The following is a 24294-nucleotide window of genomic DNA, read 5'->3' as shown; positions in this document are numbered from 1 at the left end:
TTTTATTGGGTACAGGGAGTGTAGTGCATTTTGTCCCCTGGTTTATATTCACCCTTTTCCCCTGGTTTATATCATGGTTTATATCTTGGTTTATATTCCCTCTTTTCCCCTGGTTTATATCCTGGTTTATATCCTGGTTTATATTCCCTCTTTTCCCCTGGTTTATATCCTGGTTTATATCCTGGTTTATATCCTGGTTTACATTCCCTCTTTTCCCCTGGTATATATCCTGGTTTATATCCTGGTTTATATCCTGGTTTATATCCTGGTTTATATCCTGGTTTATATCCTGGTTTATATTCCCTCTTTTCCCCTGGTTTATATCCTGGTTTATATTCCCTCTTTTCCCCTGGTTTATATCATGGTTTATATCCTGGTTTATATCCTGGTTTATATCCTGGTTTATATTCCCTCTTTTCCCCTGGTTTATATCCTGGTTTATATCCTGGTTTATATCCTGGTTTATATTCTGGTTTATATTCCCTCTTTTCCCCTGGTTTATATCCTGGTTTATATTCTGGTTTATATTCCCTCTTTTCCCCTGGTTTATATCCTGGTTTATATTCCCTCTTTTCCCCTGGTTTATATCCTGGTTTATGTTCCCTCTTTTCCCCTGGTTTACATCCTGGTTTATATATTGGTTTATATTCCCTCTTTTCCCCTGGTTTATATCCTGGTTTATATTCCCTCTTTTCCCCTGGTTTATATCCTGGTTTATATCCTGATTTATATCCTGGTTTATATCCTGGTTTATATTCCCTCTTTTCCCCTGGTTTATATCCTGGTTTATATTCCCTCTTTTCCCCTGGTTTATATCCTGGTTTATATCCTGGTTTATATCCTGGTTTATATCCTGGTTTATATCCTGGTTTATATTCCCTCTTTTCCCCTAGTTTATATCCTGGTTTATATCCTGGTTTATATTCTGGTTTATATTCCCTCTTTTCCCCTGGTTTATATCCTGGTTTATATTCCCTCTTTTCCCCTGGTTTATATCCTGGTTTATGTTCCCTCTTTTCCCCTGGTTTACATCCTGGTTTATATATTGGTTTATATTCCCTCTTTTCCCCTGGTTTATATCCTGGTTTATATCCTGGTTTATATTCCCTCTTATCCCCTGGTTTATATCCTGGTTTATATTCCCTCTTTTCCCCTGGTTTATATCCTGGTTTATATCCTGGTTTATATCCTGGTTTATTTCCTGGTTTATATCCTGGTTTATATTCCCTCTTTTCCCCTAGTTTATATCCTGGTTTATATCCTGGTTTATATTCTGGTTTATATTCCCTCTTTTCCCCTGGTTTATATCCTGGTTTATATTCCCTCTTTTCCCCTGGTTTATATCCTGGTTTATGTTCCCTCTTTTCCCCTGGTTTACATCCTGGTTTATATATTGGTTTATATTCCCTCTTTTCCCCTGGTTTATATCCTGGTTTATATCCTGGTTTATATTCCCTCTTATCCCCTGGTTTATATCCTGGTTTATATTCCTATTTTCCCCCTGGTTTATGTTCCCTCTTTTCCCCTGGTTTATATCCTGGTTTATATCCTGGTTCATATCCTGGTTTATATTCCCTCTTTTCCCCAGTTTTATATCCTGGTTTATATTCCCTCTTATCCCCTGGTTTATATCCTGGTTTATATCTTGTTTTATGTTCCCTCTTTTCCCCAGGTTTACATCCTGGTTTATATATTGGTTTATATTCCCTCTTTTCCCCTGGTTTATATCCTGGTTTATATTCCCTATTTTCCCCTGGTTTATATCCTGGTTTATATTCCCTCTTTTCCCCTGGTTTATATCCTGGTTTATACCCTGGTTAATGTTCCCTCTTTTCCCCTGGTTTATATCCTGGTTTATATTCTGGTTTATATTCCCTCTTTTCCCCTGGTTTATATCCTGGTTTATATTCCCTCTTTTCCCCTGGTTTATATCCTGATTTATATCCTGGTTTATATCCTGGTTTATATCCTGGTTTATATTCCCTCTTTTCCCCTGGTTTATATCCTGGTTTATATCCTGGTTTATATTCCCTCTTTTCCCCTGGTTTATATCCTGGTTTATATCCTGGTTTATGTTCCCTCTTTTCCCCCTGGTTTATATCCTGGTTTATATTCCTTTTTTCCCCCAGGTTTATATTCCCTCTTTTCCCCTGGTTTATATCCTGGTTTATATCCTGGTTTATATCCTGGTTTATATCCTGGTTTATATCCTGGTTTATATTCCCTCTTATCCCCTGGTTTATATCCTGGTTTATATTCCCTCTTATCCCCTGGTTTATATCCTGGTTTATATTCCTTTTTTCCCCCTGGTTTATATCTTGGTTTATATTCCCTTTTTTTCCCCTGGTTTATATCCTGGTTTATATCCTGGTTTATATCCTGGTTTATGTTCCCTCTTTTCCCCTGGTTTATATCCTGGTTTATATTCACCCTTTTCCCCTGGTTTATATCCTGGTTTATATCCTGGTTTATGTTCCCTCTTTTCCCCTGGTTTACATCCTGGTTTATATCCTGGTTTATATCCTGGTTTATATTCTGGTTTATTTTCCCTCTTTTCCCCTGGTTTATATCCTGGTTTATATTCCCTCTTTTCCCCTGGTTTATATCCTGGTTTATATTCACCCTTATCCCCTGGTTTATATCCTGGTTTATATTCTGGTTTATATTCCCTCTTTTCCCCTGGTTTATATCCTGGTTTATGTTCACTCTTTTCCCCTGGTTTATATCCTGGTTTATATCTTGGTTTATATTCCCTCTTTTCCCCTGGTTTATATCCTGGTTTATATCCTGGTTTATATTCCCTCTTTTCCCCTGGTTTATATCCTGGTTTATATCCTGGTTTATATCCTGGTTTATATTCCCTCTTTTCCCCTGGTTTATATCCTGGTTTATATCCTGGTTTATATCCTGGTTTATATTCCCTCTTTTCCCCTGGTTTATATCCTGGTTTATATTCTGGTTTATATTCCCTCTTTTCCCCTGGTTTATATCCTGGTTTATATTCCCTCTTTTCCCCTGGTTTATATCCTTGTTTATGTTCCCTCTTTTCCCCCTGGTTTATATCCTGGTTTATATCCTGGTTTATATTCCTTTTTTCCCCCTGGTTCATATTCCCTCTTTTCCCCTGGTTTATATCCTGGTTTATATCCTGGTTTATATCCTGGTTTATATCCTGGTTTATATCCTGGTTTATATTCCCTCTTATCCCCTTGTTTATATCCTGGTTTATATTCCCTCTTATCCCCTGGTTTATATCCTGGTTTATATTCCTTTTTTCCCCCTGGTTTATATCTTGGTTTATATTCCCTTTTTTTCCCCTGGTTTATATCCTGGTTTATATCCTGGTTTATATCCTGGTTTATGTTCCCTCTTTTCCCCTGGTTTATATCCTGGTTTATATTCACCCTTTTCCCCTGGTTTATATCCTGGTTTATATCCTGGTTTATGTTCCCTCTTTTCCCCTGGTTTACATCCTGGTTTATATCCTGGTTTATATCCTGGTTTATATTCTAGTTTATTTTCCCTCTTTTCCCCTGGTTTATATCCTGGTTTATATTCCCTCTTTTCCCCTGGTTTATATCCTGGTTTATATTCACCCTTATCCCCTGGTTTATATCCTGGTTTATATCCTGGTTTATATTCCCTCTTTTCCCCTGGTTTATATCCTGGTTTATATCCTGGTTTATGTTCACTCTTTTCCCCTGGTTTATATCCTGGTTTATATCTTGGTTTATATTCCCTCTTTTCCCCTGGTTTATATCCTGGTTTATATCCTGGTTTATATTCCCTCTTTTCCCCTGGTTTATATCCTGGTTTATATCCTGGTTTATATCCTGGTTTATATTCCCTCTTTTCCCCTGGTTTATATCCTGGTTTATATTCTGGTTTATATTCCCTCTTTTCCCCTGGTTTATATCCTGGTTTATATTCTGGTTTATATTCCCTCTTTTCCCCTGGTTTATATCCTGGTTTATATTCCCTCTTTTCCCCTGGTTTATTTCCTGGTTTATATCCTGGTTTATATCCTGGTTTATATCCTGGTTTATATCCTGGTTTATATTCCCTCTTTTCCCCTGGTTTATATCCTGGTTTATATCCTGGTTTATATCCTGGTTTATATTCTGGTTTATATTCCCTCTTTTCCCCTGGTTTATATCCTGGTTTATATTCCCTCTTTTCCCCTGGTTTATATCCTGGTTTATATCCTGGTTTATGTTCCCTCTTTTCCCCTGGTTTATATCCTGGTTTATATTCTGGTTTATATTCCCTCTTTTCCCCTGGTTTATATCCTGGTTTATATTCCCTCTTTTCCCCCGGTTTATATCCTGATTTATATCCTGGTTTATATCCTGGTTTATATCCTGGTTTATATTCCCTCTTTTCCCCTGGTTTACATCCTGGTTTATATCCTGGTTTATATTCCCTCTTTTCCTCTGGTTTATATCCTGGTTTATATTCCCTCTTTTCCCCTGGTTTATATCCTGGTTTATATCCTGGTTTATATCCTGGTTTATATCCTGGTTTATATTCCCTCTTTTTCCCTGGTTTATATTCTGGTTTATATCCTGGTTTATATCCTGGTTTATATTCCCTATTTTCCCCTGGTTTATATCCTGGTTTATATCCTGGTTTATATCCTGGTTTATATTCCCTCTTTTCCCCTGGTTTATATACTGGTTTATATCCTGGTTTATATCCTGGTTTATATCCCGGTTTATATCCTGGTTTATATTCCCTCTTTTCCCCTGGTTTATATCCTGGTTTATATCCTGGTTTATATCCTGGTTTATATCCTGGTTTATATTCCCTCTTATCCCCTGGTTTATATCCTGGTTTATATCTTGTTTTATGTTCCCTCTTTTCCCCAGGTTTACATCCTGGTTTATATATTGGTTTATATTCCCTCTTTTCCCCTGGTTTATATCCTGGTTTATATTCCCTATTTTCCCCTGGTTTATATCCTGGTTTATATTCCCTCTTTTCCCCTGGTTTATATCCTGGTTTATACCCTGGTTAATGTTCCCTCTTTTCCCCTGGTTTATATCCTGGTTTATATTCTGGTTTATATTCCCTCTTTTCCCCTGGTTTATATCCTGGTTTATATTCCCTCTTTTCCCCTGGTTTATATCCTGATTTATATCCTGGTTTATATCCTGGTTTATATCCTGGTTTATATTCCCTCTTTTCCCCTGGTTTATATCCTGGGGTATATCCTGGTTTATATTCCCTCTTTTCCCCTGGTTTATATCCTGGTTTATATCCTGGTTTATGTTCCCTCTTTTCCCCCTGGTTTATATCCTGGTTTATATTCCTTTTTTCCCCCAGGTTTATATTCCCTCTTTTCCCCTGGTTTATATCCTGGTTTATATCCTGGTTTATATCCTGGTTTATATCCTGGTTTATATCCTGGTTTATATTCCCTCTTATCCCCTGGTTTATATCCTGGTTTATATTCCCTCTTATCCCCTGGTTTATATCCTGGTTTATATTCCTTTTTTCCCCCTGGTTTATATCTTGGTTTATATTCCCTTTTTTTCCCCTGGTTTATATCCTGGTTTATATCCTGGTTTATATCCTGGTTTATGTTCCCTCTTTTCCCCTGGTTTATATCCTGGTTTATATTCACCCTTTTCCCCTGGTTTATATCCTGGTTTATATCCTGGTTTATGTTCCCTCTTTTCCCCTGGTTTACATCCTGGTTTATATCCTGGTTTATATCCTGGTTTATATTCTGGTTTATTTTCCCTCTTTTCCCCTGGTTTATATCCTGGTTTATATTCCCTCTTTTCCCCTGGTTTATATCCTGGTTTATATTCACCCTTATCCCCTGGTTTATATCCTGGTTTATATTCTGGTTTATATTCCCTCTTTTCCCCTGGTTTATATCCTGGTTTATGTTCACTCTTTTCCCCTGGTTTATATCCTGGTTTATATCTTGGTTTATATTCCCTCTTTTCCCCTGGTTTATATCCTGGTTTATATCCTGGTTTATATTCCCTCTTTTCCCCTGGTTTATATCCTGGTTTATATCCTGGTTTATATCCTGGTTTATATTCCCTCTTTTCCCCTGGTTTATATCCTGGTTTATATCCTGGTTTATATCCTGGTTTATATTCCCTCTTTTTCCCTGGTTTATATCCTGGTTTATATTCTGGTTTATATTCCCTCTTTTCCCCTGGTTTATATCCTGGTTTATATTCCCTCTTTTCCCCTGGTTTATATCCTGGTTTATGTTCCCTCTTTTCCCCCTGGTTTATATCCTGGTTTATATCCTGGTTTATATTCCTTTTTTCCCCCTGGTTTATATTCCCTCTTTTCCCCTGGTTTATATCCTGGTTTATATCCTGGTTTATATCCTGGTTTATATCCTGGTTTATATCCTGGTTTATATTCCCTCTTATCCCCTGGTTTATATCCTGGTTTATATTCCCTCTTATCCCCTGGTTTATATCCTGGTTTATATTCCTTTTTTCCCCCTGGTTTATATCTTGGTTTATATTCCCTTTTTTTCCCCTGGTTTATATCCTGGTTTATATCCTGGTTTATATCCTGGTTTATGTTCCCTCTTTTCCCCTGGTTTATATCCTGGTTTATATTCACCCTTTTCCCCTGGTTTATATCCTGGTTTATATCCTGGTTTATGTTCCCTCTTTTCCCCTGGTTTACATCCTGGTTTATATCCTGGTTTATATCCTGGTTTATATTCTGGTTTATTTTCCCTCTTTTCCCCTGGTTTATATCCTGGTTTATATTCCCTCTTTTCCCCTGGTTTATATCCTGGTTTATATTCACCCTTATCCCCTGGTTTATATCCTGGTTTATATTCTGGTTTATATTCCCTCTTTTCCCCTGGTTTATATCCTGGTTTATGTTCACTCTTTTCCCCTGGTTTATATCCTGGTTTATATCTTGGTTTATATTCCCTCTTTTCCCCTGGTTTATATCCTGGTTTATATCCTGGTTTATATTCCCTCTTTTCCCCTGGTTTATATCCTGGTTTATATCCTGGTTTATATCCTGGTTTATATTCCCTCTTTTCCCCTGGTTTATATCCTGGTTTATATCCTGGTTTATATCCTGGTTTATATTCCCTCTTTTTCCCTGGTTTATATCCTGGTTTATATTCTGGTTTATATTCCCTCTTTTCCCCTGGTTTATATCCTGGTTTATATTCCCTCTTTTCCCCTGGTTTATATCCTGGTTTATGTTCCCTCTTTTCCCCCTGGTTTATATCCTGGTTTATATCCTGGTTTATATTCCTTTTTTCCCCCTGGTTTATATTCCCTCTTTTCCCCTGGTTTATATCCTGGTTTATATCCTGGTTTATATCCTGGTTTATATCCTGGTTTATATCCTGGTTTATATTCCCTCTTATCCCCTGGTTTATATCCTGGTTTATATTCCCTCTTATCCCCTGGTTTATATCCTGGTTTATATTCCTTTTTTCCCCCTGGTTTATATCTTGGTTTATATTCCCTTTTTTTCCCCTGGTTTATATCCTGGTTTATATCCTGGTTTATATCCTGGTTTATGTTCCCTCTTTTCCCCTGGTTTATATCCTGGTTTATATTCACCCTTTTCCCCTGGTTTATATCCTGGTTTATATCCTGGTTTATGTTCCCTCTTTTCCCCTGGTTTACATCCTGGTTTATATCCTGGTTTATATCCTGGTTTATATTCTAGTTTATTTTCCCTCTTTTCCCCTGGTTTATATCCTGGTTTATATTCCCTCTTTTCCCCTGGTTTATATCCTGGTTTATATTCACCCTTATCCCCTGGTTTATATCCTGGTTTATATCCTGGTTTATATTCCCTCTTTTCCCCTGGTTTATATCCTGGTTTATATCCTGGTTTATGTTCACTCTTTTCCCCTGGTTTATATCCTGGTTTATATCTTGGTTTATATTCCCTCTTTTCCCCTGGTTTATATCCTGGTTTATATCCTGGTTTATATTCCCTCTTTTCCCCTGGTTTATATCCTGGTTTATATCCTGGTTTATATCCTGGTTTATATTCCCTCTTTTCCCCTGGTTTATATCCTGGTTTATATTCTGGTTTATATTCCCTCTTTTCCCCTGGTTTATATCCTGGTTTATATTCTGGTTTATATTCCCTCTTTTCCCCTGGTTTATATCCTGGTTTATATTCCCTCTTTTCCCCTGGTTTATTTCCTGGTTTATATCCTGGTTTATATCCTGGTTTATATCCTGGTTTATATCCTGGTTTATATTCCCTCTTTTCCCCTGGTTTATATCCTGGTTTATATCCTGGTTTATATCCTGGTTTATATTCTGGTTTATATTCCCTCTTTTCCCCTAGTTTATATCCTGGTTTATATTCCCTCTTTTCCCCTGGTTTATATCCTGGTTTATATCCTGGTTTATGTTCCCTCTTTTCCCCTGGTTTATATCCTGGTTTATATTCTGGTTTATATTCCCTCTTTTCCCCTGGTTTATATCCTGGTTTATATTCCCTCTTTTCCCCCGGTTTATATCCTGATTTATATCCTGGTTTATATCCTGGTTTATATCCTGGTTTATATTCCCTCTTTTCCCCTGGTTTACATCCTGGTTTATATCCTGGTTTATATTCCCTCTTTTCCTCTGGTTTATATCCTGGTTTATATTCCCTCTTTTCCCCTGGTTTATATCCTGGTTTATATCCTGGTTTATATCCTGGTTTATATCCTGGTTTATATTCCCTCTTTTTCCCTGGTTTATATTCTGGTTTATATCCTGGTTTATATCCTGGTTTATATTCCCTATTTTCCCCTGGTTTATATCCTGGTTTATATCCTGGTTTATATCCTGGTTTATATTCCCTCTTTTCCCCTGGTTTATATACTGGTTTATATCCTGGTTTATATCCTGGTTTATATCCTGGTTTATATCCTGGTTTATATTCCCTCTTTTCCCCTGGTTTATATCCTGGTTTATATCCTGGTTTATATCCTGGTTTATATCCTGGTTTATGTTCCCTCTTTTCCCCTGGTTTATATCCTGGTTTATATTCACCCTTTTCCCCTGGTTTATATCCTGGTTTATATCCTGGTTTATGTTCCCTCTTTTCCCCTGGTTTATATCCTGGTTTATATCCTGGTTTATTTTCCCTCTTTTCCCCTGGTTTACATCCTGGTTTATATCCTGGTTTATATCCTGGTTTATATTCTGGTTTATTTTCTCTCTTTTCCCCTGGTTTATATCCTGGTTTATATTCCCTCTTTTCCCCTGGTTTATATCCTGGTTTATATTCTGGTTTATATTCCCTCTTTTCCCCTGGTTTATATCCTGGTTTATATTCCCTCTTTTCCCCTGGTTTATATCCTGATTTATATCCTGGTTTATATCCTGGTTTATATCCTGGTTTATATTCCCTCTTTTCCCCTGGTTTATATCCTGGTTTATATTCCCTCTTTTCCCCTGGTTTATATCCTGGTTTATATTCCCTCTTTTCCCCTGGTTTATATCCTGGTTTATATCCTGGTTTATGTTCCCTCTTTTCCCCCTGGTTTATATCCTGGTTTATATCCTGGTTTATATTCCTTTTTTCCCCCTGGTTTATATTCCCTCTTTTCACCTGGTTTATATCCTGGTTTATATCCTGGTTTATATCCTGGTTTATATCCTGGTTTATATTCGCTCTTATCCACTGGTTTATATCCTGGTTTATATTCCTTTTTTCCCCCTGGTTTATATCTTGGTTTATATTCCCTTTTTTCCCCTGGTTTATATCCTGGTTTATATCCTGGTTTATATCCTGGTTTATGTTCCCTCTTTTCCCCTGGTTTATATCCTGGTTTATATTCACCCTTTTCCCCTGGTTTATATCCTGGTTTATATCCTGGTTTATGTTCCCTCTTTTCCCCTGGTTTACATCCTGGTTTATATCCTGGTTTATATCCTGGTTTATTTTCCCTCTTTTCCCCTGGTTTATATCCTGGTTTATATTCCCTCTTTTCCACTGGTTTATATCCTGGTTTATATTCACCCTTATCCCCTGGTTTATATCCTGGTTTATATCCTGGTTTATATTCCCTCTTTTCCCCTGGTTTATATCCTGGTTTATATCCTGGTTTATGTTCACTCTTTTCCCCTGGTTTATATCCTGGTTTATATCTTGGTTAATATTCCCTCTTTTCCCCTGGTTTATATCCTGGTTTATATCCTGGTTTATATTCCCTCTTTTCCCCTGGTTTATATCCTGGTTTATATCCTGGTTTATATCCTGGTTTATATTCCCTATTTTCCCCTGGTTTATATCCTGGTTTATATTCTGGTTTATATTCCCTCTTTTCCCCTGGTTTATATCCTGGTTTATATTCTGGTTTATATTCCCTCTTTTCCCCTGGTTTATATCCTGGTTTATATTCCCTCTTTTCCCCTGGTTTATATCCTGGTTTATATCCTGGTTTATATCCTGGTTTATATCCTGGTTTATATTCCCTCTTTTCCCCTGGTTTATATCCTGGTTTATATCCTGGTTTATATCCTGGTTTATATTCTGGTTTATATTCCCTCTTTTCCCCTGGTTTATTTCCTGGTTTATATTCCCTCTTTTCCCCTGGTTTATATCCTGGTTTATGTTCCCTCTTTTCCCCTGGTTTATATCCTGGTTTATATTCTGGTTTATATTCCCTCTTTTCCCCTGGTTTATATCCTGGTTTATATTCCCTCTTTTCCCCTGGTTTATATCCTGGTTTATATCCTGGTTTATATCCTGGTTTATATCCTGGTTTATATTCCCTCTTTTCCCCTGGTTTATATCCTGGTTTATATCCTGGTTTATATCCTGGTTTATATTCTGGTTTATATTCCCTCTTTTCCCCTGGTTTATTTCCTGGTTTATATTCCCTCTTTTCCCCTGGTTTATATCCTGGTTTATGTTCCCTCTTTTCCCCTGGTTTATATCCTGGTTTATATTCTGGTTTATATTCCCTCTTTTCCCCTGGTTTATATCCTGGTTTATATTCCCTCTTTTCCCCTGGTTTATATCCTGATTTATATCCTGGTTTATATCCTGGTTTATATCCTGGTTTATATTCCCTCTTTTCCCCTGGTTTACATCCTGGTTTATATCCTGGTTTATATTCCCTCTTTTCCTCTGGTTTATATCCTGGTTTATATTCCCTCTTTTCCCCTGGTTTATATCCTGGTTTATATCCTGGTTTATATCCTGGTTTATATCCTGGTTTATATTCCCTCTTTTTCCCTGGTTTATATTCTGGTTTATATCCTGGTTTATATTCCCTCTTTTCCCCTGGTTTATATCCTGGTTTATATCCTGGTTTATATCCCCTTTTTCCCCTGGTTTATATCCTGGTTTATATCCTGGTTTATGTTCCCTCTTTTCCCCCTGGTTTATATCCTGGTTTATATTCCTTTTTTCCCCCTGGTTTATATTCCCTCTTTTCACCTGGTTTATATCCTGGTTTATATCCTGGTTTATATCCTGGTTTATATCCTGGTTTATATTCCCTCTTATCCCCTGGTTTATATCCTGGTTTATATTCCCTCTTATCCCCTGGTTTATATCCTGGTTTATATTCCTTTTTTTCCCCCTGGTTTATATCTTGGTTTATATTCCCTTTTTTTCCCCTGGTTTATATCCTGGTTTATATCCTGGTTTATATCCTGGTTTATGTTCCCTCTTTTCCCCTGGTTTATATCCTGGTTTATATTCACCCTTTTCCCCTGGTTTATATCCTGGTTTATATCCTGGTTTATGTTCCCTCTTTTCCCCTGGTTTACATCCTGGTTTATATCCTGGTTTATATCCTGGTTTATTTTCCCTCTTTTCCCCTGGTTTATATCCTGGTTTATATTCCCTCTTTTCCCCTGGTTTATATCCTGGTTTATGTTCACTCTTTTCCCCTGGTTTATATCCTGGTTTATATCTTTGTTTATATTCCCTCTTTTCCCCTGGTGTATATCCTGGTTTATATCCTGGTTTATATCCTGGTTTATATTCCCTCTTTTCCCCTGGTTTATATCCTGGTTTATATCCTGGTTTATATCCTGGTTTATATCCTGGTTTATATCCTGGTTTATATCCTGGTTTATATTCCCTCTTTTCCCCTGGTTTATATCCTGGTTTATATCGTGGTTTATATCCTGGTTTATATTCCCTCTTTTCCCCTGGTTTATATCCTGGTTTATATTCTGGTTTATATTCCCTCTTTTCCCCTGGTTTATATCCTGGTTTATATTCTGGTTTATATTCCCTCTTTTCCCCTGGTTTATATCCTGGTTTATATTCCCTCTTTTCCCCTGGTTTATATCCTGGTTTATATCCTGGTTTATATCCTGGTTTATGTCCTGGTTTATATTCCCTCTTTTCCCCTGGTTTATATCCTGGTTTATATCCTGGTTTATATCCTGGTTTATATTCTGGTTTATATTCCCTCTTTTCCCCTGGTTTATATCCTGGTTTATATTCCCTCTTTTCCCCTGGTTTATATCCTGGTTTATGTTCCCTCTTTTCCCCTGGTTTATATCCTGGTTTATATTCTGGTTTATATTCCCTCTTTTCCCCTGGTTTATATTCCCTCTTTTCCCCTGGTTTATATCGTGATTTATATTCTGGTTTATATCCTTGTTTATATCCTGGTTTATATTCCCTCTTTTCCCCTGGTTTACATCCTGGTTTATATCCTGGTTTATATTCCCTCTTTTCCTCTGGTTTATATCCTGGTTTATATTCCCTCTTTTCCCCTGGTTTATATCCTGGTTTATATTCCCTCTTTTCCCCTGGTTTATATCCTGATTTATATCCTGGTTTATATCCTGGTTTATATCCTGGTTTATATTCCCTCTTTTCCCCTGGTTTACATCCTGGTTTATATCCTGGTTTATATTCCCTCTTTTCCTCTGGTTTATATCCTGGTTTATATTCCCTCTTTTCCCCTGGTTTATATCCTGGTTTATATCCTGGTTTATATCCTGGTTTATATCCTGGTTTATATTCCCTCTTTTTCCCTGGTTTATATTCTGGTTTATATCCTGGTTTATATTCCCTCTTTTCCCCTGGTTTATATCCTGGTTTATATCCTGGTTTATATCCCCTTTTTCCCCTGGTTTATATCCTGGTTTATATCCTGGTTTATGTTCCCTCTTTTCCCCCTGGTTTATATCCTGGTTTATATTCCTTTTTTCCCCCTGGTTTATATTCCCTCTTTTCACCTGGTTTATATCCTGGTTTATATCCTGGTTTATATCCTGGTTTATATTCCCTCTTATCCCCTGGTTTATATCCTGGTTTATATTCCCTCTTATCCCCTGGTTTATATCCTGGTTTATATTCCTTTTTTTCCCCCTGGTTTATATCTTGGTTTATATTCCCTTTTTTTCCCCTGGTTTATATCCTGGTTTATATCCTGGTTTATATCCTGGTTTATGTTCCCTCTTTTCCCCTGGTTTATATCCTGGTTTATATTCACCCTTTTCCCCTGGTTTATATCCTGGTTTATATCCTGGTTTATGTTCCCTCTTTTCCCCTGGTTTACATCCTGGTTTATATCCTGGTTTATATCCTGGTTTATTTTCCCTCTTTTCCCCTGGTTTATATCCTGGTTTATATTCCCTCTTTTCCCCTGGTTTATATCCTGGTTTATGTTCACTCTTTTCCCCTGGTTTATATCCTGGTTTATATCTTTGTTTATATTCCCTCTTTTCCCCTGGTGTATATCCTGGTTTATATCCTGGTTTATATCCTGGTTTATATTCCCTCTTTTCCCCTGGTTTATATCCTGGTTTATATCCTGGTTTATATCCTGGTTTATATCCTGGTTTATATCCTGGTTTATATCCTGGTTTATATTCCCTCTTTTCCCCTGGTTTATATCCTGGTTTATATCCTGGTTTATATCCTGGTTTATATTCCCTCTTTTCCCCTGGTTTATATCCTGGTTTATATTCTGGTTTATATTCCCTCTTTTCCCCTGGTTTATATCCTGGTTTATATTCTGGTTTATATTCCCTCTTTTCCCCTGGTTTATATCCTGGTTTATATTCCCTCTTTTCCCCTGGTTTATATCCTGGTTTATATCCTGGTTTATATCCTGGTTTATGTCCTGGTTTATATTCCCTCTTTTCCCCTGGTTTATATCCTGGTTTATATCCTGGTTTATATCCTGGTTTATATTCTGGTTTATATTCCCTCTTTTCCCCTGGTTTATATCCTGGTTTATATTCCCTCTTTTCCCCTGGTTTATATCCTGGTTTATGTTCCCTCTTTTCCCCTGGTTTATATCCTGGTTTATATTCTGGTTTATATTCCCTCTTTTCCCCTGGTTTATATTCCCTCTTTTCCCCTGGTTTATATCGTGATTTATATTCTGGTTTATATCCTTGTTTATATCCTGGTTTATATTCCCTCTTTTCCCCTGGTTTACATCCTGGTTTATATCCTGGTTTATATTCCCTCTTTTCCTCTGGTTTATATCCTGGTTTATATTCCCTCTTTTCCCCTGGTTTATATCCTGGTTTATATCCTGGTTTATATCCTGGTTTATATCCTGGTTTATATTCCCTCTTTTTCCCTGGTTTATATTCTGGTTTATATCCTGGTTTATATCCTGGTTTATATTCCCTCTTTTCCCCTGGTTTATATCCTGGTTTATATCCTGGTTTATATCCTGGTTTATATTCCCTCTTTTCCCCTGGTTTATATCCTGGTTTATATCCTGGTTTATATCCTGGTTTATATCCTGGTTTATATCCTGGTTTATATCCTGGTTTATATTCCCTCTTTTCCCCTGGTTTATATCCTGGTTTATATCCTGGTTTATATCCTGGTTTATGTTCCCTCTTTTCCCCTGGTTTATATCCTGGTTTATATTCACCCTTTTCCCCTGGTTTATATCCTGGTTTATATCCTGGTTTATGTTCCCTCTTTTCCCCTGGTTTATATCCTGGTTTATATCCTGGTTTATTTTCCCTCTTTTCCCCTGGTTTACATCCTGGTTTATATCCTGGTTTATTTCCTGGTTTATATTCTGTTTTATTTTCTCTCTTTTCCCCTGGTTTATATCCTGGTTTATATTCCCTCTTTTCCCATGGTTTATATCCTGGTTTATATTCACCCTTATCCCCTGGTTTATATCCTGGTTTATATTCCCTCTTTTCCCCTGGTTTATATCCTGGTTTATATCCTGGTTTATATTCCCTCTTTTCCCCTGGTTTATATCCTGGTTTATATCCTGGTTTATATTCCCTCTTTTCCCCTGGTTTATATCCTGATTTATATCCTGGTTTATATCCTGGTTTATATCCCCTCTTTTCCCCTGGTTTACATCCTGGTTTATATCCTGGTTTATATTCCCTCTTTTCCTCTGGTTAATATCCTGGTTTATATTCCCTCTTTTCCCCTGGTTTATATCCTGGTTTATATCCTGGTTTATATCCTGGTTTATATCCTGGTTTATATTCCCTCTTTTCCCCTGGTTTATATTCTGGTTTATATCCTGGTTTATATCCTGGTTTATATTCCCTCTTTTCCCCTGGTTTATATCCTGGTTTATATCCTGGTTTATATTCCCTCTTTTCCCCTGGTTTATATTCTGGTTTATATTCCCTCTTTTCCCCTGGTTTACATCCTGGTTTATATCCTGGTTTATATGCTGGTTTATATCCTGGTTTATATTCCCTCTTTTCCCCTGGTTTATATTCCCTCTTATCCCCTGGTTTATATCCTAGTTTATGTTCCCTCTTTTCCCCTGGTTTATATCCTGGTTTATATCCTGGTTTTTGTTTCCTCTTTTCCCCTGGTTTATATCCTGGTTTATATTCCCGCTTTTCCCCTGGTTTATATCCTAGTTTATGTTCCCTCTTTTCCCCTGGTTTATATCCTGGTTTATATCCTGGTTTATGTTCCCTCTTTTCCCCTGGTTTATATCCTGGTTTATGTTCCCTCTTTTCCCCTGGTTTATATCCTGGTTTATATCCTGGTTTATATTCCCTCTTTCCCCCTGGTTTATATCCTGGTTTATATCCTGGTTTATATTCCCTCTTTTCCCCTGGTTTATATCCTGGTTTATATCCTGGTTTATATCCTGGTTTATATCCTGGTTTATATTCCCTCTTTTCCCCAGGTTTATATCCTGGTTTATATTCCCTCTTATCCCCTGGTTTATATCCTGGTTTATATCCTGGTGTATATCCTGGTTTATGTTCCCTCTTTTCCCCTGGTTTATATCCTGGTTTATATCCTGGTTTATATTCCCTCTTTTCCCCTGGTTTATATCCTGGTTAATATTCCCTCTTTTCCCCTGGTTTATATCCTGGTTTATATCCTTGTTTATATCCTGGTTTATATCCTGGTTTATATTCCCTCTTTTCCCCTGGTTTATATCCTGGTTTATATCCTGGTTTATATCCTGGTTTATATCCTGGTTTATATTCCCTCTTTTCCCCTGGTTTATATCCTGGTTTATGTTCCCTCTTTTCCCCTGGTTTATATCCTGGTTTATGTTCCCTCTTTTCCCCTGGTTTATATCCTGGTTTATATCCTGGTTTATATTCCCTCTTTTCCCCTGGATTATATCCTGGTTTATATCCTGGTTTATGTTCCCTCTTTTCCCCTGGTTTATTTCCTGGTTTATGTTCCCTCTTTTCCCCTGGTTTATATCCTGGTTTATATCCTGGTTTATGTTCCCTCTTTTCCCCTGGTTTATATCCTGGTTTATATTCCCTATTATCCCCTGGTTTATATCCTGGTTTATATCCTGGTTTATATTCCTTTTTTCCCCCTGGTTTATATCTTGGTTTATATTCCCTCTTTTCCCCTGGTTTATATCCTGGTTTATATTCCCTATTATCCCCTGGTTTATATCCTGGTTTATATCCTGGTTTATATCCTGGTTTATATCCTGGTTTATATTCCTTTTTTCCCCCTGGTTTATATCTTGGTTTATGTTCCCTCTTTTCCCCTGGTTTATATCTTGGTTTATATCTTGGTTTATATTCCCTCTTTTCCCCTGGTTTATATCCTGGTTTATATCCTGGTTTATATTCCCTCTTTTCCCCTGGTTTATATCCTGGTTTATATCCTGGTTTATATCCTGGTTTATGTTCCCTCTTTTCCCCTGGTTTATATCCTGGTTTATATTCACTCTTTTCCCCCTGGTTTATATCCTGGTTTATATTCCCTCTTTTCCCCCTGGTTTATATCCTGGTTTATATTCCCTCTTTTCCCCTGGTTTATATCCTGGTTTATATTCCCTATTATCCCCTGGTTTATATCCTGGTTTATATCCTGGTTTATATCCTGGTTTATATTCCCTCTTTTCCCCTGGTTTATATCCTGGTTTATATCCTGGTTTATATTCCCTCTTTTCCCCTGGTTTATATCCTGGTTTATATCCTGGTTTATGTTCCGTCTTTTCCCCTGGTTTATATCCTGGTTTATATTCACCCTTTTCCCCTGGTTTATATCCTGGTTTATATCCTGGTTTATGTTCCCTATTTTCCCCTGGTTTACATCCTGGTTTATATCCTGGTTTATATCCTGGTTTATATTCTGGTTTATTTTCCCTCTTTTCCCCTGGTTTATATCCTGGTTTATATTCCCTCTTTTCCCCTGGTTTATATCCTGGTTTATATTCACCCTTATCCCCTGGTTTATATCCTGGTTTATATCCTGGTTTATATTCCCTCTTTTCCCCTGGTTTATATCCTGGTTTATATCCTGGTTTATATTCCCTCTTTTCCCCTGGTTTATATCCTGGTTTATATCCTGGTTTATATCCTGGTTTATATCCTGGTTTATATTCCCTCTTTTTCCCTGGTTTATATCCTGGTTTATATCCTGGTTTATATTCCCTCTTTTCCCTTGGTTTATATCCTGGTTTATATCCTGGTTTATATCCTGGTTTATATCCTGGTTTATATCCTGGTTTATATTCCCTCTTTTCCCCTGGTTTATATCCTGGTTTATATCCTGGTTTATGTTCCCTCTTTTCCCCTGGTTTATATCCTGGTTTATGTTCCCTCTTTTCCCCTGGTTTATATCCTGGTTTATATCCTGGTTTATATTCCCTCTTTTCCCTTGGTTTATATCCTGGTTTATATCCTGGTTTATGTTCTCTCTTTTCCCCTGGTTTATTTCCTGGTTTATGTTCCCTCTTTTCCCCTGGTTTATATCCTGGTTTATATTCCCTCTTTTCCCCTGGTTTATATCCTGGTTTATATCCTGGTTTATATCCTGGTTTATATCCTGGTTTATATTCCCTCTTTTCCCCTGGTTTACATCCTGGTTTACATCCTGGTTTATATCCTGGTTTATATCCTGGTTTATATTCCCTATTATCCCCTGGTTTATATCCTGGTTTATATCCTGGTTTATATCCTGGTTTATATTCCCTCTTTTCCCCTGGTTTATATCCTGGTTTATATCCTGGTTTATGTTCCCTCTTTTCCCCCTGGTTTATATCCTGGTTTATATCCTGGTTTATATTCCTTTTTTCCCCCTGGTTTATATTCCCTCTTTTCCCCTGGTTTATATCCTGGTTTATATCCTGGTTTATATCCTGGTTTATATCCTGGTTTATATTCCCTCTTATCCCCTGGTTTATATCCTGGTTTATATTCCTTTTTTCCCCCTGGTTTATATCCTGGTTTATATTCCCTCTTTTCCCCTGGTTTATATCCTGGTTTATATCCTGGTTTATATCCTGGTTTATGTTCCCTCTTTTCCCCTGGTTTATATCCTGGTTTATATTCACCCTTTTCCCCTGGTTTATATCCTGGTTTATATCCTGGTTTATGTTCCCTCTTTTCCCCTGGTTTATATCCTGGTTTATATCCTGGTTTATTTTCCCTCTTTTCCCCTGGTTTACATCCTGGTTTATATCCTGGTTTATATTCTGGTTTATTTTCCCTCTTTTCCCCTGGTTTATATCCTGGTTTATATTCCCTCTTTTCCCCTGGTTTATTTCCTGGTTTATATTTACCCTTATCCCCTGGTTTATATCCTGGTTTATATCCTGGTTTTTATTCCCTCTTTTCCCCTGGTTTATATCCTGTTTTATATCCTGGTTTATATCCTGGTTTATATCCTGGTTTATATTCCCTCTTTTCCCCTGGTTTATATCCTGGTTTATATCCTGGTTTATATTCCCTCTTTTCCCCTAGTTTATATCCTGGTTTATATCCTGGTTTATATTCCCTCTGTGGTTGTGGTTTATTTTTGCTTGGACCTTATTTTTTTTACATTTTCAGTGATATTGTTAATTGTGATATTGTTAAAGAACATTTGAATTTAAAACAGGTTCAGCCCCTAGTTCGACCGTGATCTTGCAGACTTACTTCATCTCAAAAATTCCATTTGCCGAAAGGCTCGGCACACACATACTCAGGCTGACTGCCTCTCGTTCAGGCAAATGAGAAATAAGTGCACTCAGGCTATCCAGAAGGCCAAAGTCAGTTACTTTAAGGAGAAGTTCTCTGTCTGTGGGTCTAACCCCAAGAAGTTCTGGAAAGGTCTTAAAGCCCTGGATAATAAACCCTCCTCCTCATAGCTGCCCATGTCCCTTAAAACCTGTCTAGGATGAGCGTGCCGCTAGCGGCACTCCCCCCCCCCCCCCCCACTGAAAAACCAGTGCCGCGAAATTCAAAAAAAATATTTTTTTAAATATTTAACTTTCACACATTAAAGTCCAATACAACTAATGAAAGACACAGATCTTGTGAATCCAGTCAACATGTCCGATTTTTAAAATGTTTTACAGGGAAGACACAATATGTAAAGATGTACATCTATTACCTAAAAACACATTAGCATAATCCACCATCTTTTATTTGTCCACCAACACCAGTAGCTATCACCAATTCGGCTAAACTAAGATATTTATAGCCCCTAACCAACAAAAAAACTCATCAGATGACAGTCTGATAACATATTTATGGTATAGGATAGGTTGTTAGAAAAATGTGCATATTTCAGGTAGATGGCATAGTTTACAATTGCACCCACCGTCACAAATGGACTAGAATAATTACAATGAGCAACGTGTTTACCTAACTACTAATCATCAAACATTTCGTAAAAATACACAGCATACACTAATCGAAAGACACAGATCCTGTGAATACAGACAATATTTCAGATTTTCTAAGTGTCTTACAGCGAAAACACAATACATCGTTATATTAGCATAGCACATAGCACATAGCAGCCCAGCATTGATTCTAGCCAAAGTGAGCGATAAAAGTCAACATCGCCAAAATATATTAATTTTTTCACTAACCTTCTCAGAATTCTTCCGATGACACTCCTGTAACATCATATTACACAATCCATATAGAGTTTGATCGAAAATGTTTATATTTAGCCACCAAAATCATGGTTAGACAATGTGAAATGTAGCTCAGCTGGTCAGAAAATGTCCTTGCGCCACTTAGACAGTGATCTACTCTTATACATAAATACTCATAAACGTGACTAAAAAATATAGGGTGGACAGGGATTGATAGACAATTTAATTCTTAATACAATTGCGGAATTACATTTTTTAAATTATCCTTACTTTTCAATACAGTTTGCGCCAAGCGAAGCTACGTCAAAAAACATGGCGTCCTAAGCCACTAACATTTTTCGACAGAAACACGATTTATCATAATAAAAATGTCCTACTTTGAGCTGTTCTTCCATCAGTATCTTGGGCAAAGGATCCTTTCTTGGGAGTAATCGTCTTTTGGTGGAAAGCTGTCCTCTTGCCATGTGGAAATGCCAACTGCGTTCGGGATGAACTGAAAAGCGTGCCCAGCTATTCACAGCGTTTCAAAAATAAATGTCCCAAAATCGCACTAAACGGATATAAATTGCTATAAAACGCTTTAAATGAACTACCTTATGATGTTTTTAACTCCTATAACGAGTAAAAAGATGACCGGAGAAATATAACAGGCTAAACTAATGCTTGGAACAGGAGCGGGTCGGTGTCCTCCACGCGCGTTACGCACCAAGAAAAGACTTGCTAGCTACAGGGTTTTTTAATTTATAGTGCCTGTGAACGCGCAATCGACCCCATTGAAATCGTCATCACGTAAAGGCATCCAGGGGAAGACGTAAGCAGTGTCCGTATAGTCATAGCAATAACAGTGCCCTTTTAACTGACTTCAGAACAGTGGCCAACATTTCTGAAATCTGACTCCATGTCAGGGAAATTGCTGTAGAATGGGCTCTGTTCCACTTAGAGACAATTTCAACTCCTATAGAAACTATAGACTGTTTTCTAACCAATAATAATAATAATATGCATATTGTACGATCAAGGATTTTGTGGGAAGCCGTTTCAAAAATTACACGATTAGCATAAATAGTCACAACAGCGCCCCCATCCTCAACAGGTTGATGATGTGGTTGTTACTAACCAGCAGCACATGGCTGATTTTTAATCACCACTTCATTAAGTCAGGATACCTATTTGACTATTCAACATTTCCTAATCTCCCACCCCTTCTAATGCGACTATCCCCGATGCACCTCCCTCTTTTTCCCCTGCCCCGCTACAAAGTTTCTACCTGCAGGCGGTCACTGAGACCATGGTGCTAAAGGAGCGCCTTAAACTTGACCCCCAAAAAATATCTGGGTCAGATGGTTTAGACCCTTTCTCCTTTAAGGTTGCTGCCCCTATCATCACCAAGCCTTTCTCTGACCTTTTTAACCTGTCTCTCCTCTCTGGGGAGGTTCCCATTGCTTGGAAGGCAGCCATGGCTACTCTGGACAGTTGATAAGGATCAGTAGTGGGTCTACTCTGGACAGTTGATAAGGATCAGTAGTGGGTCTACTCTGGACAGTTGATAAGGATCAGTAGTGGGTCTACTCTGGACAGTTGATAAGGATCAGTAGTGGGTCTACTCTGGACAGTTGATAAGGATCAGTAGTGGGTCTACTCTGGACAGTTGATAAGGATCAGTAGTGGGTCTACTCTGGACAGTTGATAAGGATCAGTAGTGGGTCTACTCTGGACAGTTGATAAGGATCAGTAGTGGGTCTACTCTGGACAGTTGATAAGGATCAGTAGTGGGTCTACTCTGGACAGTTGATAAGGATCAGTAGTGGGTCTACTCTGGACAGTTGACAAGGATCAGTAGTGGGTCTACTCTGGACAGTTGATAAGGATCAGTAGTGGGTCTACTCTGGACAGTTGATAAGGATCAGTAGTGGGTCTACTCTGGACAGTTGATAAGGATCAGTAGTGGGTCTACTCTCTACAGATGATAAGGATCAGTAGTGGGTCTACTCTGGACAGTTGATAAGGATCAGTAGTGGGTCTACTCTGGACAGTTGATAAGGATCAGTAGTGGGTCTACTCTAGACAGTTGATAAGGATCAGTAGTGGGTCTACTCTAGACAGTTGATAAGGATCAGTAGTGGGTCTACTTTGGACAGTTGATAAGGATCAGTAGTGGGTCTACTCTGGACAGTTGATAAGGATCAGTAGTGGGTCTACTCTGGACAGTTGATAAGGATCAGTAGTGGGTCTACTCTGGACAGTTGATAAGGATCAGTAGTGGGTCTACTCTGGACAGTTGATAAGGATCAGTAGTGAGTCTACTCTGGACAGTTGATAAGGATCAGTAGTGGGTCTACTCTGGACAGTTGATAAGGATCAGTAGTGGGTCTACTCTGGACAGTTGATAAGGATCAGTAGTGGGTCTACTCTGGACAGTTGATAAGGATCAGTGGTGGGTCTACTCTGGACAGTTGATAAGGATCAGTAGTGGGTCTACTCTGGACAGTTGATAAGGATCAGTATAAGGATCAGTAGTGGGTCTACTCTCTACAGATGATAAGGATCAGTAGTGGGTGTACTCTCTACAGTTGATAAGGATCAGTAGTGGGTCTACTCTCTACAGATGATAAGGATCAGTAGTGGGTGTACTCTCTACAGTTGATAAGGATCAGTAGTGGGTCTACTCTGGACAGTTGATAAGGATCAGTAGTGGGTCTACTCTGGACAGTTGATAAGGATCAGTAGTGGGTCTACTCTGGACAGTTGATAAGGATCAGTAGTGGGTCTACTCTGGACAGTTGATAAGGATCAGTAGTGGGTCTACTCTCTACAGATGATAAGGATCAGTAGTGGGTCTACTCTGGACAGTTGATAAGGATCAGTAGTGGGTCTACTCTGGACAGTTGATAAGGATCAGTAGTGGGTCTACTCTAGACAGTTGATAAGGATCAGTAGTGGGTCTACTCTAGACAGTTGATAAGGATCAGTAGTGGGTCTACTTTGGACAGTTGATAAGGATCAGTAGTGGGTCTACTCTGGACAGTTGATAAGGATCAGTAGTGGGTCTACTCTGGACAGTTGATAAGGATCAGTAGTGGGTCTACTCTGGACAGTTGATAAGGATCAGTAGTGGGTCTACTCTGGACAGTTGATAAGGATCAGTAGTGAGTCTACTCTGGACAGTTGATAAGGATCAGTAGTGGGTCTACTCTGGACAGTTGATAAGGATCAGTAGTGGGTCTACTCTGGACAGTTGATAAGGATCAGTAGTGGGTCTACTCTGGACAGTTGATAAGGATCAGTGGTGGGTCTACTCTGGACAGTTGATAAGGATCAGTAGTGGGTCTACTCTGGACAGTTGATAAGGATCAGTAGTGGGTCTACTCTGGACAGTTGATAAGGATCAGTAGTGGGTCTACTCTGGACAGTTGATAAGGATCAGTAGTGGGTCTACTCTGGACAGTTGATAAGGATCAGTAGTGGGTCTACTCTGGACAGTTGATAAGGATCAGTAGTGGATCTACTCTGGACAGTTGATAAGGATCAGTAGTGGGTCTACTGTGGACAGTTGATAAGGATCAGTAGTGGGTCTACTCTGGACAGTCGATAAGGATCAGTAGTGGGTCTACTCTCTACAGATGATAAGGATCAGTAGTGGGTCTACTCTGGACAGTCGATAAGGATCAGTAGTGGGTCTACTCTCTACAGATGATAAGGATCAGTAGTGGGTCTACTCTGGACAGTTGATAAGGATCAGTAGTGGGTCTGCTCTGGACAGTTGATAAGGATCAGTAGTGGGTCTACTCTGGACAGTCGATAAGGATCAGTAGTGGGTCTACTCTGGACAGTCGATAAGGATCAGTAGTGGGTCTACTCTGGACAGTTGATAAGGATCAGTAGTGGGTCTACTCTCTACAGATGATAAGGATCAGTAGTGGGTGTACTCTCTACAGTTGATAAGGATCAGTAGTGGGTCTACTCTGGACAGTTGATAAGGATCAGTAGTGGGTCTACTCTGGACAGTTGATAAGGATCAGTAGTGGGTCTACTCTGGACAGTTG

General features: G+C 38.2%; 1 protein-coding gene across 2 annotated transcripts in view; it reads left to right on the top strand.

The window, feature by feature from the left end:
* vipr1b (vasoactive intestinal peptide receptor 1b) overlaps positions 1-24294 on the top strand; it is a 351937-nt gene that overhangs the window by 65905 nt on the left and 261738 nt on the right. The gene's annotated exons all lie outside the window — the stretch shown is intronic.

This window comes from Salvelinus fontinalis, chromosome 7 (genome assembly GCF_029448725.1).
Source record: "Salvelinus fontinalis isolate EN_2023a chromosome 7, ASM2944872v1, whole genome shotgun sequence".
Lineage (NCBI taxonomy): Eukaryota > Metazoa > Chordata > Actinopteri > Salmoniformes > Salmonidae > Salvelinus > Salvelinus fontinalis.
Note: the sequence above shows the minus strand (reverse complement) of the source record. Positions and strands in the feature narration are given on the sequence as shown.